Raw genomic sequence first — 16,365 nt, 5'->3', positions numbered from 1 at the left:
GAGCGGGGAAGGGTCTCACTTCACTTCACATATAGAATCTAGCCCATCCATGGAAGGAGTTCGAATCCTTGTTGGCAACTTCTATGAAAGAGATGAGGACACAGAATAATTAACCTCTCATTTTCTCCCCCGACAAGCAGCCCATCCAGCCAAGACTTGAGGTACATTGAAGGGCAGTGAGGGAAAGCACTTACCTTGGCACTGAACACTCAATCCCTGTTTTATGGAATACAAGAGGTCTGCAGAGTCCGGGACTGTCAGTGTGCCAAAAACAGAACAGATTTAAAATCCTTAGATGTCTTATCTATTTCATCAGAATAATTATCTCCTGGATGCTCTTTGTACAACAAAGGAAATTAATTAGGAAAAGTTAGATACTATAATACACTGTGGTATCTATGAGGACTGCGGGGCCTCTTGTGCTTTGTGGTAAGATCAACAGAATGGAAACTGCTATCACATTTTTTTAGGAAATAGCTGGCCAGAAAGGTAAAATAAAAGGATAGAATCTGCTTAAGGAAGCTCTTCTGCCCGCTGCTCTGCCTCTCATTATATGTTCCCTTTCAGTAAGCTGCAAAGCAAAGTCAATATTTGTGCATAACCTAATGTAGTTGGGCCTTGGACCAGGATTTCAGGTCCACTTAGTAGTACCGTAATCCAAAGAAATATAAACACACATGCACACAGATATAGCCAAATAATTGTAGGAAAGTAGGGCTTGAAGGAGCCTCATGGGGTCATCTAGTTCTACCCAGGCAGGATCATCCCTGGCTAAACCTTCCCAGTCAAGTGGAAAGTCCACAGCATTTCTGGGTAGCCTGTTCCAATGGCTGACCATCCTCACAGTAAGAAAGTTCTTTCTCATCTCCAACCTAAATTTCCTCTGCTGTCGTTAGAGGCCATTATTCCTTGCCCTGTGCCCTGCAGCCACAGAGAAAAAGTTATCTCCATCCTCTTTATAATCACCCTTCAGATATGCATAAAAATGTCTGTAAGAAAAATTAGTTCATGTCATCAGGTATAAAGGAATTTGCTATTTCAGTAGCAGTTCCCAAATAAATGCTAACCAGACACATTAAATTATATGAATTGGATTAAACAATATCCCATGTCATAATTCTAAATTACTTTTTTTTTAAGATATTTAACTTTTCCCATGAGCAACTGACTTTAAATGAGGTCCTGAGAACTAGGGGTCTCTCTCTGTCTCATGCGCATAAACCCAATGATATCAAAAAATGCTGGTGGGTGACTGAGAGCAGAAGGTGATCCTGAGAAGGCCAGGTTAGGAATCCTGTTTGTTAGAATTACTTGTACAGCAATATTTTCATGCGTGAGGCTGATGAATAGTTCAGAGGCTTTTTTTTTTTATTCCTGGGTCTAGTTGAGCATCTACAAATTGAGTGAAAGCAAAACTATACAGACTTCTTACATCTGCAAAACTGAATTGGTTGACAGTGAGGCTAGTACTTGGCCCTTTTGCATATTATTTCTTCACCAATAATCATATAAGACCATATAGGACATAATAGGACTGATTAAAGTGACCATACAAAGCTAATGTGAGGCTTTGCTAGCTGATATTATTAAAATGAAACAGTACTAATTAGAAAAAGACCCTTGTGGGACAACAGACACTGTTAAATATATGGCAGTTACTTAAGCATGGCATCCAGTCTTCATATTTTTTTAATACTTGAGGGAGTATGACCCTGCTAATGGAGATTTCTACCACTGTAGCACAGTTAATAGAGTTTATACTGTATTTATATTATTTTTACTGTCAGATCCAAATGGAAGCTTTACTGACAATGTATAAACAAGATAATAATTTCATGTTAATGTAGAGAAATTTCTCTGAGCAAATGAAATCGAAGTTACAAAGTATGACATCATCCAGAAAACTGGCTTGTAAAGGAGAGTACTTTTTAGCTGAGATTGCTGTTCCAAATATTATCAATAAACTAGGAAGGAAATGCAGACACAAATACGATAAAGGCATGAAGCTAATGTTCATAATATGATTTTTTTTTTAAAAATGGTTTTCTTAAGTATCGATGAAGTCCTTTTAAAGCATAACCAAATTAGCTGTTGACTAGATCTGGGCTGCAAATTCATTTTCTCTCAAGAGCAGCAGAGTCTTTTAAAACCACAGTCCTCCGAAGGTACCTGAGTTCAGAAGATTTCTCAGTTCTCTTATTAAACAGTAGGAAAATGCCAAATAGGAAGACTTCAGAAGTGAAGAGTGAAGGGAAAATATGTGAAGGGTTGGAAGATTTATCAGCTTGTGTGTTGCATCATTCTCCCGAAGAAGCATAGGCAAAAATGAAATGAAGGGAAAAAAAGAGCTGCGAACCATGATGAAGATGATTAAAGAGAGTACAGAGCAGCTGTCAAAGCAAATATCAAGCAACATTAATAACTTTATAGCTCACCACGAGACTGTCTCAAATATTTCCAAGAAAACAGGAGTCTTGCTGCTGCACAGGGTAAATGAGACTAATCATCAAGTACAGACCTTTAGGGGCTATTCTCTGTCCCTATATAATCCAGTGTAAATCCAGAGCAGATACATGGATTTGAATAGGGTTATTGTGGATTTACATCAGTAATTGAGAAATTAATTTGGTACCAAGAATTCTTCTAATCAGGTACCTCAGAAAAAAAAAATCTTCCTATTGGAAAAGCGGTCACAGTTTTGGGGGGAATATAAATATGGGAAAGAAAATTTTATCAGGTAAAGGTGGGGGAGAAGAATTTACAAGAAAAGCGCAGTTAGATTTAAGAGTTGGTCAACTCCTTGCTCCCCCTACCCCACAAAAAGTTATGGCCAACTTTCACCTCATACAAATTCATAGGTAGCTTTAAGCTAGCTTTGTAGCTTTAAGCTAAAAATAGAGCCTTATTTGTTTTGACTCTATAAGTAAATGCCCTTCCCTAAGCACCACAAGGAGGATCATCTCAGCGATATCTAGGTCTCTCTCCTTAGCTGGAACTCCTTAATAAAGATTTTAGGGGATTATTCTTTTGATCAGATCTGTTGCACCCAAATGATCACTTCATGTAGATACAGAAAAAAAATCCAAAGAGTCAGACATAAAACAGAACAGTAAAATTTCCATCCTGGAATGACACAGCAAATTCTGTTAAACCTTTGGAGCTAACAAGGACTAGCCAGGTCATAAATGGCTAGTTAAGGAACTGACATTCCCATGAGCTATTACACTTTTCATCAGTAGTTGGTGAAAAGACATATCCCTTTTTATTATTTACTATGTCTGATAGAACTATTTATTATATCTGATAAAAAATTGGCCCAGTTTTGCCATCAGAACCTTGGATAATGAATGCTTTGGACCAATGGGAGTTTATATTTCAAGTGGTTCAAACACAGAGCCCTTATCCCGATTAGTTCTTTTGGGTGTTAAAAAACACATAATGATGATGATTGTTGAGTCATGCTCCTAAAATTGCCCTGATATTTATAACAGTGTAACGCTATTGACCTTGGTAGCATTCTTCATGCTTGGCATCAGCTTGGGATCAAAATCACAACTATTGCATCCTCCCACCCCTTGATTCAGTCTGCCAAAACAACACAAACAGTGAAACTTGTGAAATAGACAGTATTTGCAAGCCCGGGGTCACTTATTGTGACATTTTCTCAGGGTGGCAAGGGGTGGGCCTAAATCCTTTCCAATAGGGAAACAAAATCCAAAATTCTCTCCTCAGATCTGCAGTATGAGCTCAACTGATATTCTGCTCGCTCTCCAAGTGTGGGATCTCCTTATTGACCAGAGTTACAGCCTAGCTTGAATATGATTTTTTTTGGTTTTGTTGAATGTTCCAAAGAGAGGAAAGAAATTCGCACCTTTCTGAGCACCCAAGGTAGTGATTACTCAGGTGATGTGTTTCTCTTTTGCTTATACAGCTCAATGGGGGCTTTTGGAGGGAAGGATCAGTCTGGAAGTGATTTTTGCTTCAGAAAATTTTCTCTTTGGAGTAAGGAGGAGAAAAATCATTTGCGTGTGCCTCCCCCCCAGTACCTCTCAGCTCTAAGTGAATAATGTTAAGGCATGTGGGACTGTCAGGTAGAACTAGGCAAATAAGCTTGAATAACCTGCAGTAACACCAAATGAGCCTAATAAAGCTTGTTCTGACAAAGCAAAAAGGGAGTTTTGCTTCTTAGCTTGTATTTACTATGAGAAATTCACTCTTGTGTGTATCCATGTATAGTGATGACTTGGATATAATAGATATGATCAAAAGGGAGGGTGTCCAATTCATTTATTAGAACAGAAGACTAGTAACAGGAAAGAAAAACATATTAGCTAACTGAAGGCCTTGTTACATGGCAATTTTAGGTGGCTTCTGGAGCTCTGAACCCCTGGATTGGCAAAGCACTTCTTATTTGGCTTTAAGTTTTGCCACTCCAGGGCAGGATTATCTCTAATCCACCTAATTTTGCTCCTGTTCAGTTAAGGTGTGGCCACTTCAGACAGCTGTTCCACCCAAGTTGAAGTCTTCCAGCATCCCAGAATGCAGCGGCCCATCCTGAATCAGGGTGAGCAGGGATGCCCGGGTACATCAGGGTCAGACACAGCACCTTGCACCCCCAGACATCAGGCAGAGCGAGGGTTGCAGCCCCAGACTACCTGGAATCCACACCCACCCGGACTGGCTCATTGCTCCCACCAGATGTGGCATGGGGGAAGAAGGGGCAAGCTCTGGAGGAAAAAAGGATTGGGCCTCTCCGAGCTCACATGGCAAGCCAGGCCAGGCAGTGGTAGGAAGCAATGCAGCCACCAGAGACAGAGCTTTCTCAACCGAGTAAGCAAATTCCAAGGCTGCAGCTTCCCTGGGGCTCGCTTGTCTCACTGAAACTGATATAGTGGGTCCATACTGAGAGCAGAGGTGTGAGGCTTAAGCCCTGGCAGAGAGTCCTGGCTTGGCTTTGTAGAGCTGCGGTAGGTCTGTGCTGAGGCCAAAGCTTAAGTTTAAGTTTCAGTGAGACCAGAGAACATGAAGGAAAACTGATTCCCTGGGTTTATAGTCTCACTACAATTGACACAGTAGTGGACCTGCTTTCTGCTTGGCAGGATCAGCAAGCCGCTTCTGCCCTTACCTCCTAGTCCTGACCCTGCTCACCAAGCCTCTGGTGGCAAGTCACATCTCTGTAGGTGAAGGACAGCCAAAGAAGGATGTTTGCTTTAAGGTACAACTACCCCACTAAGCTGAACAACACTAAGTTAATTAACACTGTGCACCTTTCAGCATATCAAGACCCTAAAATAAAAACTTGGAGATACTGAAAATCAGGCAGGTTAGCCATAGGTAACAATAGGTAATGATTTTCTTATATGCATATGATGAGAGCAGAGTACATACTCCTACTAAGCATTATAGTGGCATTTTCTGTAGGCCTTTTACTGGGTGCATCTACACATTCATTAATGAGCTGTGGTTACTGCAACTTAAGTTTAGCACCTATAATAACATAGTTTTTTTGTGATACTTATGCTCAGTACTTATTCTACTGCAGATTACCATGGCTTTTGCTATGACATGTTAATGCACAGTAGAATTAGTCTACTGTGCATTTAGTATCACATATTGACATGCCCACTCTCATATTTGTTATATCTCTTTTTAAGTCCAGAGGCTTAGCACTTTTTAAGATTAGCACATTTCATGATATACCAAGTTTCTGATTATGTCTCCCACACAAACAAATCTTCCATAAAAATATGGAATAACATTTTTGAAAGCATCTGTGTTGCTTAGGAGCACAAGCGTAAGATTTTCAAAAGTGCCTAAGTCCCATTTTCTAAAGAGATTTGAGTCATTGAGGAGTATAAACTACGTTGATTTCAATACGACTGAAATTGTTAAGGCAACTTTTTCAAAAGTGCCCAAGTGATTTAAATCTCTAGGTTAAAAAGTAAATGAGGGGCGCAAGCCCTGTTGTCTTCCATATGACTTAGTTTCCCCAGTTTATTTTTGATAATCAGACTAAGTTACACAGAAACTTCTTAGACTTTCTTTGTAAAACAGCAGGCATGTCTACATGTGCTATGAATTCAAAGTAGGCTTATTGCAATACTGTGCAGTGAGTCTATTTGGGAACACATCTACATGTCCTCCCTCTTGGATGCACATTTGTTACTGTCCTGAAGCAGCTAGGGTGAGTTCCATCCTGCTTCCCACCCCCAACCCCCTCCAGTGTTAACCTGGGAGATGACAAGGGGAATGGGGTGGGTATGAAACCATGAGAGCTCTGCTGACTGCAGCAGCAACTGTCTTCAGACCCCATGCATATTAGGAGGCAACCTGCTGTGCAAGGGGCCAAGAAAGAGATGCCCCTGCAGTGGGCAGAGCTTCCTGGCCCCATGCTCATACAGACACACAGCTGCCAGCAAGCCTCCTGTTGAGCAGGGTTTCCCTGCCCAGCAGCAGGTTGCTGGGAGCTGTCTGGGGTGGGGGGCATCTATGGGTGAGTATCCTGCTGAGCAGGGGGGATGGGGCTCACCAGTAGCTTCCCTGCTCAGCATGGAGACAGCTTCTCTGAGGATGGCAGGAGCAGAGGCTGGGAATCCAGCCCCCACCTGTCCCTTGGAGCAGCCAGCTCTGTGCAGCGCTGCCTGCTTTGGGGAACAACCAGGGACTGGGAATCCAGCTCTCCCTGGAGCAGTCAGCGTATGTGTACAGTAGATACTGTGCAGTTAGATTGCTACCTGTATTAATAGGTAGTAGCTAACTGCACAGTAGACTAATCTACTGTGCAATAAATATGAGCATGTGTAGATGGTGAAGCATTTTATGTAGATACACCCAGCTAGAATTTTTGATCATGTAATTTAGGCATTGTTGACTTAGTTATACATTAAAAGAAAAACACAACCAGGTAGACTAGATTGAGAAGAGACATAAGCTTATGTAATACATATATACCTGTTTGCATGCATTTACCTATATTTATCTCCACTTGGTTCTTTCACAGAAATTTTATGTAAAGATTCATTGTTCAAACACTATACAGGTGTCCTTCTGAAGCTTCTGTACACTATGCTGCCTTTATTTATTCTTCATATTTTAAACACTAGACAGAAAAAAATATCTCAAGGCAGTGACAAAGCTTTCCGAATTGTTATTATCGCAATCACAATATGATTATCATTCCTTCTACTAAAAGCGATCTCCTGGGTAGATGCTTTGGACATCATCATCAGACAAAGTACAATACCTACCCTTGGACTTCAGATCACATGATAAAATGCCTAACCTAGAAACTACATCTTTCAAGAGTTAGAAATATTATTATTCTTGGTCTTCTTTCACTATCCCAAGGCTTCTAATCCTTTTGTGCATTGTGTTTTCTCTATATATGCTGTAAAAGAAGACACAGCAGAGCATTTTGTTTGTGAGTTTTTCTGTTGACTTCAATAGGGACCAGATCAGTGGCTTGATCAGAAAAATGCAAAGAAAACACCTTATTTTTGTAACAAAAAGATAAGGATATGCAAATGCCTTAATTGCTATTCAGACTGGAGGGGGAAAGAGTATTATTCACTCTGTCAGCTAGGTTTAGAATAATTAACACAAACAAAAGTTTGGGGATCAGGAAAAATATCGTTCTCTTGTTTGGGGAAGGATTACTTCTAAGAGTACTGCTAATCAGGTTAATACATTTATGGTACTTTTTGGGGGGTAAAAGGGATTAGGTGAGAAGAACTAAAGAGATTTGATATGGATACCATATTTGGTAGAACTTGTAATGAGATTACTTTAAAAAGGCTGTCTTATGCATAGATTTGAGCAAATCCAGAGACTCTAATGAAATCATGTATTCTCTCTCCAGTAGGGTAAAGTGTGCCAGTTCAGGACTGTGGGAATAACATTCATTGGACTCTGATTAACTCAAGGACTTTAGCAGTACCCAAATTGGTACTTAGAATTTCATGTGTCTCAGAAGTCACAAAGAAACATTGTGGAGACTGAGTAGGGAGTCTCTTCTGCACCATGGCAGTGCATATTTATTTCCCAACAAACATGAAAGTAAATTTCTTGGGTGATGTTTTAATTTTCCTTTTGCAAAATACAGAGATTTTTATGGTGGATTTTTTTACAATAAACTTGGAGTTGAATGGATGGTCTATTCCTTCTGTTCATATGATTTTAGCTGCCTAAAGCCACAGGATATGAGGTGGGTTATTAGATATGCCTTTCCAAAGAGGAAATGGTAAGACAAAAATGGCCTGCCTGAAGTTACAGTTTATAGATTAGAAAAAGGCACAAACAATTAAAAGACAGAGACAGTTAGGGCAAATTACTTGCAATCAAGCTGCAGCTAAATGAGCTTCTTGATGAGGAAACCAAATTTATGTTGTTTAGAACCAGGGAGAAATGTTAAAAGAAAAAAGTTGAAGGTGAGCAAAATGTTAGCACAATTGGATTTAGATCGGTTGATAAGAGAAATTATGGATGCAATTAAAACTCTGGGCCTGAACTTAAAAAAAAAACAAAACTAAGGACAGCTTCCCTGTAAAATTCAATGGGCCAGATCCTCAGCAGTTGTAAATTGGCCTAGTTCCACTCAAGTCAATGGAGTCAGGCCAGTTTACACTAGCTGAGGACCTGGCCCTATATGTTTCTTTCTTTCTGTTTCTCTGTGGCGAACAACCCAACAATCAATTCTGACATTAAGCAAGCAACATTTGTCATTTCCAGTTAAAACACACAGCTTCCAAAATCATATGTTTTAACAGAAAAAGACTTCTAAATTTGGTAGTGGTGAGGGGGAAACAACTGTAATTAAATGCTTTGTTTCTCCATTTTCATAAACGTGTGAATTTACCTTTTTGGCAGCTCTTTCTGTTTTAAAGTCCATATGTGTGTTCAGCACAGAATGTCACACAAACAACTGAAGCCATGTGAAGGGCTCCAGCATGAAGCACTGCATATTTGTTTTTATCCCTGCATACATTTATGCATTTAGCATCGTGTTCATAAGTCTCACTGAAGGCTCAGTATTGTCTACCTAAATCTGTCTGAATTGATTGACTTTAAAGATTTTTTTACATTTGAAAAGACAACAAGCAAGGCTATCCTTCATTCCCAGTTTTATTGCACTGGAATGTTCAGTGTAACAGGTGGACAAAAGTAAGGCATAATAAGGATTCATATTGGCAGTCAGAAAGTATAAGTAGAAAAAAACAATACTCTGCTTATTCTGCTCATATTTTCCCTTATCTTGATTCCTCCCTTCCTTTTACGTATAAAGTTTTGCATGATAAAAAAAACAAGAGAGAGTGAGAGTGAGACACCAAGTGTATGCCAGGAGTGAACAGTTCTGAAATGAACACAGAAGAATCTGTTTCAGATAGGTCCTCTGCAGTAGTTTAAGTTCCCAAGAATACAAGTTCTAACAAAGGTTTCAAAGCAAGTGTCCCTGTCATATTTAGCACAGTAAATGAGGAGGCTGAATTCCCAAAGCTCCACAATCTTCTCTGCATTAAAGCAATAAAAAAGAATCTGTGCATCATATTCTTTCACTCAACAAACAATGTCCATCATCTGGCAAATGTATTGAAAAGGAGAAGCTATGAAGCCCTGGTTAGTTAGTAGAAATTACAGCTATTTGAGATGGAAGTCAATATCAAAGCAAATACGAACGAACATATTCTTTCACATACAACATAAGACTCTCCTTGTTTTTGAAAAGTAGGATGAAGATCTTTCCTTGTAGTAAGCACTGGGTGCATCTACAAATTCTTAAATGCACTGTAGTTACTGTGCATTGTTTAGTACTTGCATAACCAAGTAGTAAATCAGTAAGCAGTAACTGGTGCTACTACACAGTAACACCGGTGCATGGGTTTTTACGAACACTAACTACGCAGTCGCCCAATATTACCATGCAGTAGTGTATTAGCATGGGTTATTAGGCTACTGTACAGTTCATGTCTCATGTAGACATACCCACTGAGTAGCAGCAGGTGCTGCTCATGATTCTGGTCCCTGTTGATCACTGCAGATTCTACTTTTGGGTTCCTCAATAATTGGCAGCACCTGCTCTCACTGTTTTTCTTGCACATATAATGCACACCCCATTTTCCAGCATTTGTCTTTTGGGGAAAAGGTGCATGTTTTATATGAAAAAATATGATAATTGCATATTTTCTGCCAGTTTCATACCAAGCCAATCTCTTCCCCATTTTTCTTTTTAGTATTGAATTTTGAAAATGCCAGCCAGGTTTTGCAGACATAAAACGTTTATTTTGCTGGGGATATAGCAACAATGGCATGAGTGGGCTGGTTCCATTGCTTTCCTTTCTATAAATGAGGTTGCCATTTTATATGTGATGTGTATGAAGGGAAGTGGGTTTTAATTGAAATCTACTCTTGAGTTTGTGTTAGATTTAATACTGGATGAGTTTAGTTTTATGTTTCCACCAGGGAAGTGGCCAAAATGTCATGCAATCAACAGTTTTTATTAAATATCAGCCTAACAATGACAGGTGTTTTGCAAGGATAGATTACATGAACATCAAAGTATCATCATAACAACATTACTGAAATCTAAATCAGAATCAAAATCTCAGCAACAATTTAACCTTATGTACAAGCCCTGTTTCAAATGCGATCTGGAGCAAGGTCTGAAGTACCTCCTTATTTGCTTAGTTGAAGGCCTAGATCCTAAGTCTTTCATAAATAACAGAGAGACGAGAAAGTCAGCTGGATTGAATAAGGCTCTTGTCTCTTCTATTATTTACTGCCTCAAAGCAGACTTTAGGGTCATTTGAGCTTAGTAACCTATCAGGCTCAGATAGTTAGGTCACACTGCAGTCATAGCATAGAAAACATGTGCTCTGGGCAGTCATGTTGCATCCTTCTCTTGATCCTTTCCTCTTACCTTCTCAATTGCAAGCTCAGAAAGACAGCAGAGAACCAGGCAGTATCATGGAGTGCAAGGCTTTCTGGGAATCCTAGTTCCCTAGAGTGCCAGTGGAACTCACTTCTGCCAGGGGGAAACTTTTACCCTACTTTTTTGCCATCAAAATCCATGTCCAGTGAGCAAAAAATGGGGTTCAGTTTTTACCCAGCAGCAGCAAACTCCACTACTGCTGATTCCCAGAACACCTTGTCTGTATCAGCAAAGTGTGTCGTAGAACCAGTGGGGCCAAGCAGTGAAGTCTTGACATGAGGTTCCCCACTTCATCCTTCTGGAGCCCCTCCCTTCAGTAGCATTACATTACTGAGTTTCTGTAGCCAAACGCACACAAACAGGTAAGGGTTGGTGATGCAGTAGCTGCACATCTTTCTTTGACTCCCCAGTTTGAATTACTAGGTACATATATATAGTTAGTTTGACTTGAGAGCAAAGCAGCCTTCAACATCAGTCCAGAGAATATCTGAAACTCATGCCACTGCAACCCTTACAAGATGGTGTAATAGCTCTGCCACCAGAGCCCGGCACCTTTCCAACTATCATAGGGTTATTATGGATCACACTATTACTTTGAGAGCACCAAGGGACAGTGTAATTCTTTTGACCAAATGGATAATAATGACATTAAGGTCCTCTGAATTTATAGTCCAGAAGCATTTCCTCTTTACTATCCTTGTTTAATCCTATTTAGATTATTTTAAGACATTAGGTTTTTTTTATTGCATCATTTATGTGGAAGTTATATTCTGTTTCCATGTCGCTGTTTTATAAATGCCCTTAGGAGTAAATTCTTTAGGAATAAAGTCAATACAGCTAAATTTATGTATTTACTCCTACATTACATGATACCCTGTATTTTGAAGGTGTAGAGAATGATTACAAAAGTCATAGGTTCCTTGGGTGATGCTTTATCCCCATTAACCCTGCTAGTCTATAATCCTTCATTTATCCTTTTTCAGTCCAGGGTGGAGACTACTGATAGTGGGAAGAGATGGAGGGGAGGATTTGCTTTTAATTCCCAACAGTCTGTGAAGGGCAACATCTGCTGGCATGAAGGATTGCAAGTTAGGTGAGAAGTTAGGAAGGAAACTCATTTTCATTACTTGTGACTTTGGCATTATTTTAAATTCCCCAGAGATGAAGGGTTGGATGATTAGACAGTTAAATAATGTGGAAAGTCTAATGGCTTGGAACTTCTGGAGTGAAAATTTGGTTCCTCATTTCTATAGTAGTCTGCTATCTGAGAAAGTGAAGGAGACTTTGGTTAACAGAACTGCAGGGAGATATCAGGAGTCAGATATTAACTTAATGACAGAGACATAGTGTGATAGCTCAAGGAATGAGGTTTCATGGAGAGAACTACTAGGATCCCTCTAGAGAACATTTACATACCTTAGCCCAAATTTTCCCTTCCACTGTACATCAGGAACTCAATCCACAGAAACCCTTGAGAAACAGAGCAAGGAAGGATTATGTAATAATGTTCTTCCTTCCCCAGCTTCTCTCCCTCTGTTAGCACTCACTAGACTACTGTCCCTAATTTTCCTCAAGCACAATATATGAACTGGGGAGTGATTAGGGAGTCTGGGGATAGGGGGAGGGGGAAGCCTGAGTATTCTGGACATCCACAGAAGAGCAGTGCTATAAAGCATCTATACAACAGGCTCCCAAATGCCAAATACCATGTAACTCAAGAGAAGGGGTGTCTTCTGTTATCCTTCAGCAACTTCTCAAGACAAGGAGGAAGATCAAGAGAAAAAATGTAGATCAGGAAAGGAGAAATTTCCAGTAGTAGTTTTAATTGTCATTCACAGAACAATGGGGCTTGTACAAGTGATGATGGGTGCTTGTACATGTGACCAGAAGTACCTTTTTGTGTGGCTTAAAGGTGTCACACTTTATATGTATGTGAGTTTTGGGTGATTTAAATGAGTGTGCATTGACATAAAGTCATCTCCATCCCAATGTACTTTAGTTTGTGATGATGCAACTTGGAGCACTGCAGCCATTGATCTGTCACATGTACATGGTAATTCACTGAATGATGTTTGGTGAGTCCCTTGTTCATGGGGTGTCACTACAATTCTTGTGTAGTGAGTCCCCTTGCCCACCAAACATCGCTACAATTTGCAGGTATTTGTGTGTAATGAATGTTTTCAGACACCGGTGGGAGCCCTGCTGAACACTGCTGACTGACACTAAAACTTGCAACAGTCACAGAGCATAGCTTATGCATGCCCAGCACAAATCCCCAGATTTTGCCTGGCAAAAGCCATGAGGAACCCCTGCTCCTCTCTACCCTGCACCTCTAAAACATCCCTTTTCAGCTGGCTGCAATGTAATTGTCCCCCTAACGCCATTAATTCACTCGCCAGTTTTATGTAAACCCAGCAAAGAGTTCTGCATTCCTGCATGAGTATTAAGCACGCCTGCTTTATAAATAGAAGATGAGTTCTGCTCAGTAGTTCAGACCATGTCCTGCTGGGAGTGGTGCCTGGAAACATGGGTCACTGGGTAGCCTACTGTGTGCCATGCCCCTATAGGGAGCCTGAGGGCAATCAATGAGGGCCTAACTCTCAGTACATGGCTCATTGGGTAGCCTGCTACTGTGCCATGGCATACACAGGGCTAAAAGACCTATCAGGGCTAAAAGACTTCTAGAACCAGTATGCCTATATGTGGAGGCACCTAGGTGTGACGTGATGAGTGCTGTACTGTCCGTCTCGATTGGGACCCCCCCCTTCCCTCAACTCTTCTGCCACGACTTGGTGTTACTACATGAAAAAGGAGGGGTTCAGTGGTGATCCTCTTCTTAGGGACCCCAGTGATGGAGGTACTCATGGTCTTGACATGATGTTCCACAAGGCTCCGCCTCCCCTACACCCCCTCCACTCACCAATCGATTGGAGCCCGTGTTGTCCAGCCATGCCTGGTAGACCCTGATGTCCTGGGGGACTGGCGTCAGCATAAATTCCTATGGGCTAGCCCAGCTGTTATGGCTGCTGGAATCCCAGCCTCAATTGCGGTCGGGTTAGGCTTCTGTCTTCTCTTTTTTTTCTCTCTCTCTCTGGTGTCCTCCTCCTCACCTCTGGGAGGAACGCCTCTATGAATTTGCTTAGAAATCAGATGTTGCGGGGGCAGGAGATGGAACTGGCTCCTCCCTCCCAGTCTAATGCAGGGGCACAGCTTCCCCTGCTCTGGATGCCAGCCCTGAGCTGGCTGCAAGGCTCCTGTCAGCCACTGGAACCTCACCACGCCAGGCATGCTCCTCACCAGCATGCTCCTCCTCCTCCCTGCTGCTGGGTTCTGGCGGGGCATTTCAATCTTCCCGCAGTGGCATCTCTGGGTGCCATAATTGGCTCAGGGTTTCCCTGTCCTGGAAACAGCTGATTGAAGAGCCGCTCCTGCTCCAGTTGTGTGGCAGGAGGTAAGTTTCCCCGGGTGGGGGAGGGGTTTGTTTTGTCAGCATGCAGCTCATGTCTTCTCTAATGCCTGTGGGGGCTTCTTGCCACCACACCATACAAAGTTGTCACTGGTGCAGAGCCACCCTCCCTGCCTTGACCCTGCCTGGTGCCAGCATGTCTCATGTCCAAATTTTTCCCAGCAATAACATAGAGAAAGAGGGATGATTCCCTTGTCCCTGTAACCTCAAGACTTATACACTGAGTGCACAGATTCCTGGGGTACCCCTTTTTGATCAGAGATGTCTGACATTTGCGGGAGAACAGAGTTCTCAGTCTAATGGGACCTTCGCTGAAACAAAGAGTCTGGTGTGGTTGGTGCCGTACCCTGCATCATGTACAAGTTCTTCTGCAGCCCATGAGCCAACTGGCACATCTACCTTGATGTTGTCAGGAGAATGGGTGAGTGGGGGTACAACAAGACAGCATTCCAGTGCCATGTCAAGACAAAGATGCCGCAGACTGCTTTCTGCAGAGATATCACTAGAACACAGCAGCTGAGCACCCCACTACGTGATGTAGCCCATTACAGATACCTACAGCCTCTAATGGAGGAACTGGATCACCATGAAGGCACAGGGACAGAGGCCTCCAAAGCATACTTACCCGCTGAGACATTGCACTGTGACTCACGGAGGCTCCAGTGGAGAAGATAGTGGCAGGGTCTTGGTCATGTCACTTTCTGCTTCCTCCAAGGAGGATAGACTGCAGAGCTCAACCTCAACACCCATTATGTGAAGCCCTGGGGACCATTTAAGTTATCTGTCATCTGAACTGGCAGCTGTGATTAGGCTGGGCTGCTGAGGTGAGGGCAGGGTAGGGGATGATGTAGAACAGTGCTTTAAAGACCCTGGCAGTTAGTGGGCAGTGAAGGGAGGTACAAGGCAATACACAGCAGGGAGGTGCATCAGTGCCCAAAGTGAGTGGCCACTTGCTTGAGCCACTCAGGACCTGGTACCACTCACTCCAGGTACCCTTCTCAGTCATTTAGGGCCAACTGCTTCTTATCCACTCACAAGATTTGCTGAATGCATCTTTTTAGAGCACTAAGTATCCTTAATTCACTCTATTTCACATGTTTCTTAATTTCCAGCTCCGCTTGCAATGCTGCCACTGAGGACATGCAGGCTACCGAGGAAGGATGTTGCCAATACACACACGGGCAGGATTGTGAATGCCCTAAGGGACTGTGAGCATTGGCTGTGCAATAAGGTGAGACTGATCCATCTGGCTATGGACAGATTCATGGCCATCCAGTGTGACAGGAATCGCTCCAAGTCCAGGAGGCATCCCCACACCCAGGAAGACCAGCAAATAATGGCTAAGCTCCTTGCAATGATTCTATGCCTGCTAGTCATGGGCCCTGCTCCTGCCCAAGAGCGGGACAGGCCAGTACAGATATGTGCTCTGCCATCCACCAGTTTGAAGTAAAGTTTGGAAAGTCGACCTTAGAGTCAAGGTCTTTTAGTTAGAAATGGATATTGCTTAAATTGATTTTTTTTCCACAAATTATGCATTGTTAAGGAAGTAAAAAGAAATTCCTTTGTTGTAGTAATTATATGTTGTTATCTTATAAAAGCTGTTCTGTGGTTTGTTTAATTATGGTTAATATTTGTAAATAAAGTTTTCTATTTGCTTTGTTCAGTTCTTCACTTCATGTTCTCTGTATGGAAGAGGATGTGTAGAAAGGTGGGGAGAGGGGGTTTGCTGGCTTGTAGGGTGAGGGTCTGAGTTGCTGATGGGCATGCCTGTCTTTCAATAGTGGCAATTAGCAGTTAGTCAAGCCTGCTGGCCTGGCTAGTTTTGAGAATTTGCTTTGTTCTCCTCCACTGCCAATCACCAGCTGAACTCCTAAGTTGTATGTGTAGAGAAAATATTGTGTGCTTTTACACGTGACAAAAATTGGCCGCTTTTGTGGTTTAATTGTGTCACGCTGTACATGTGCATCATAGTGGA

The 16,365-nt window shown here is 41.8% G+C and overlaps 1 long non-coding RNA gene across 1 annotated transcript in view; it reads left to right on the top strand.

Moving 5' to 3' along the window:
* The window catches only part of LOC149874227 (uncharacterized), a 78,204-nt gene extending 62,286 nt beyond the window's left edge, over nt 1-15,918 (top strand). The window contains exon 3 of the long non-coding RNA XR_016439908.1: nt 15,503-15,918. This is a non-coding gene — a long non-coding RNA (uncharacterized LOC149874227). The remainder of the gene's footprint in view (nt 1-15,502) is intronic.
* Nucleotides 15,919-16,365: the final 447 nt, after the last annotated feature.

The sequence above is a fragment of the Crocodylus siamensis genome, chromosome 1 (genome assembly GCF_052110815.1).
Source record: "Crocodylus siamensis isolate JL-2025a chromosome 1, ASM5211081v1, whole genome shotgun sequence".
Classification (NCBI taxonomy): domain Eukaryota; kingdom Metazoa; phylum Chordata; order Crocodylia; family Crocodylidae; genus Crocodylus; species Crocodylus siamensis.
Note: the sequence above shows the minus strand (reverse complement) of the source record. Positions and strands in the feature narration are given on the sequence as shown.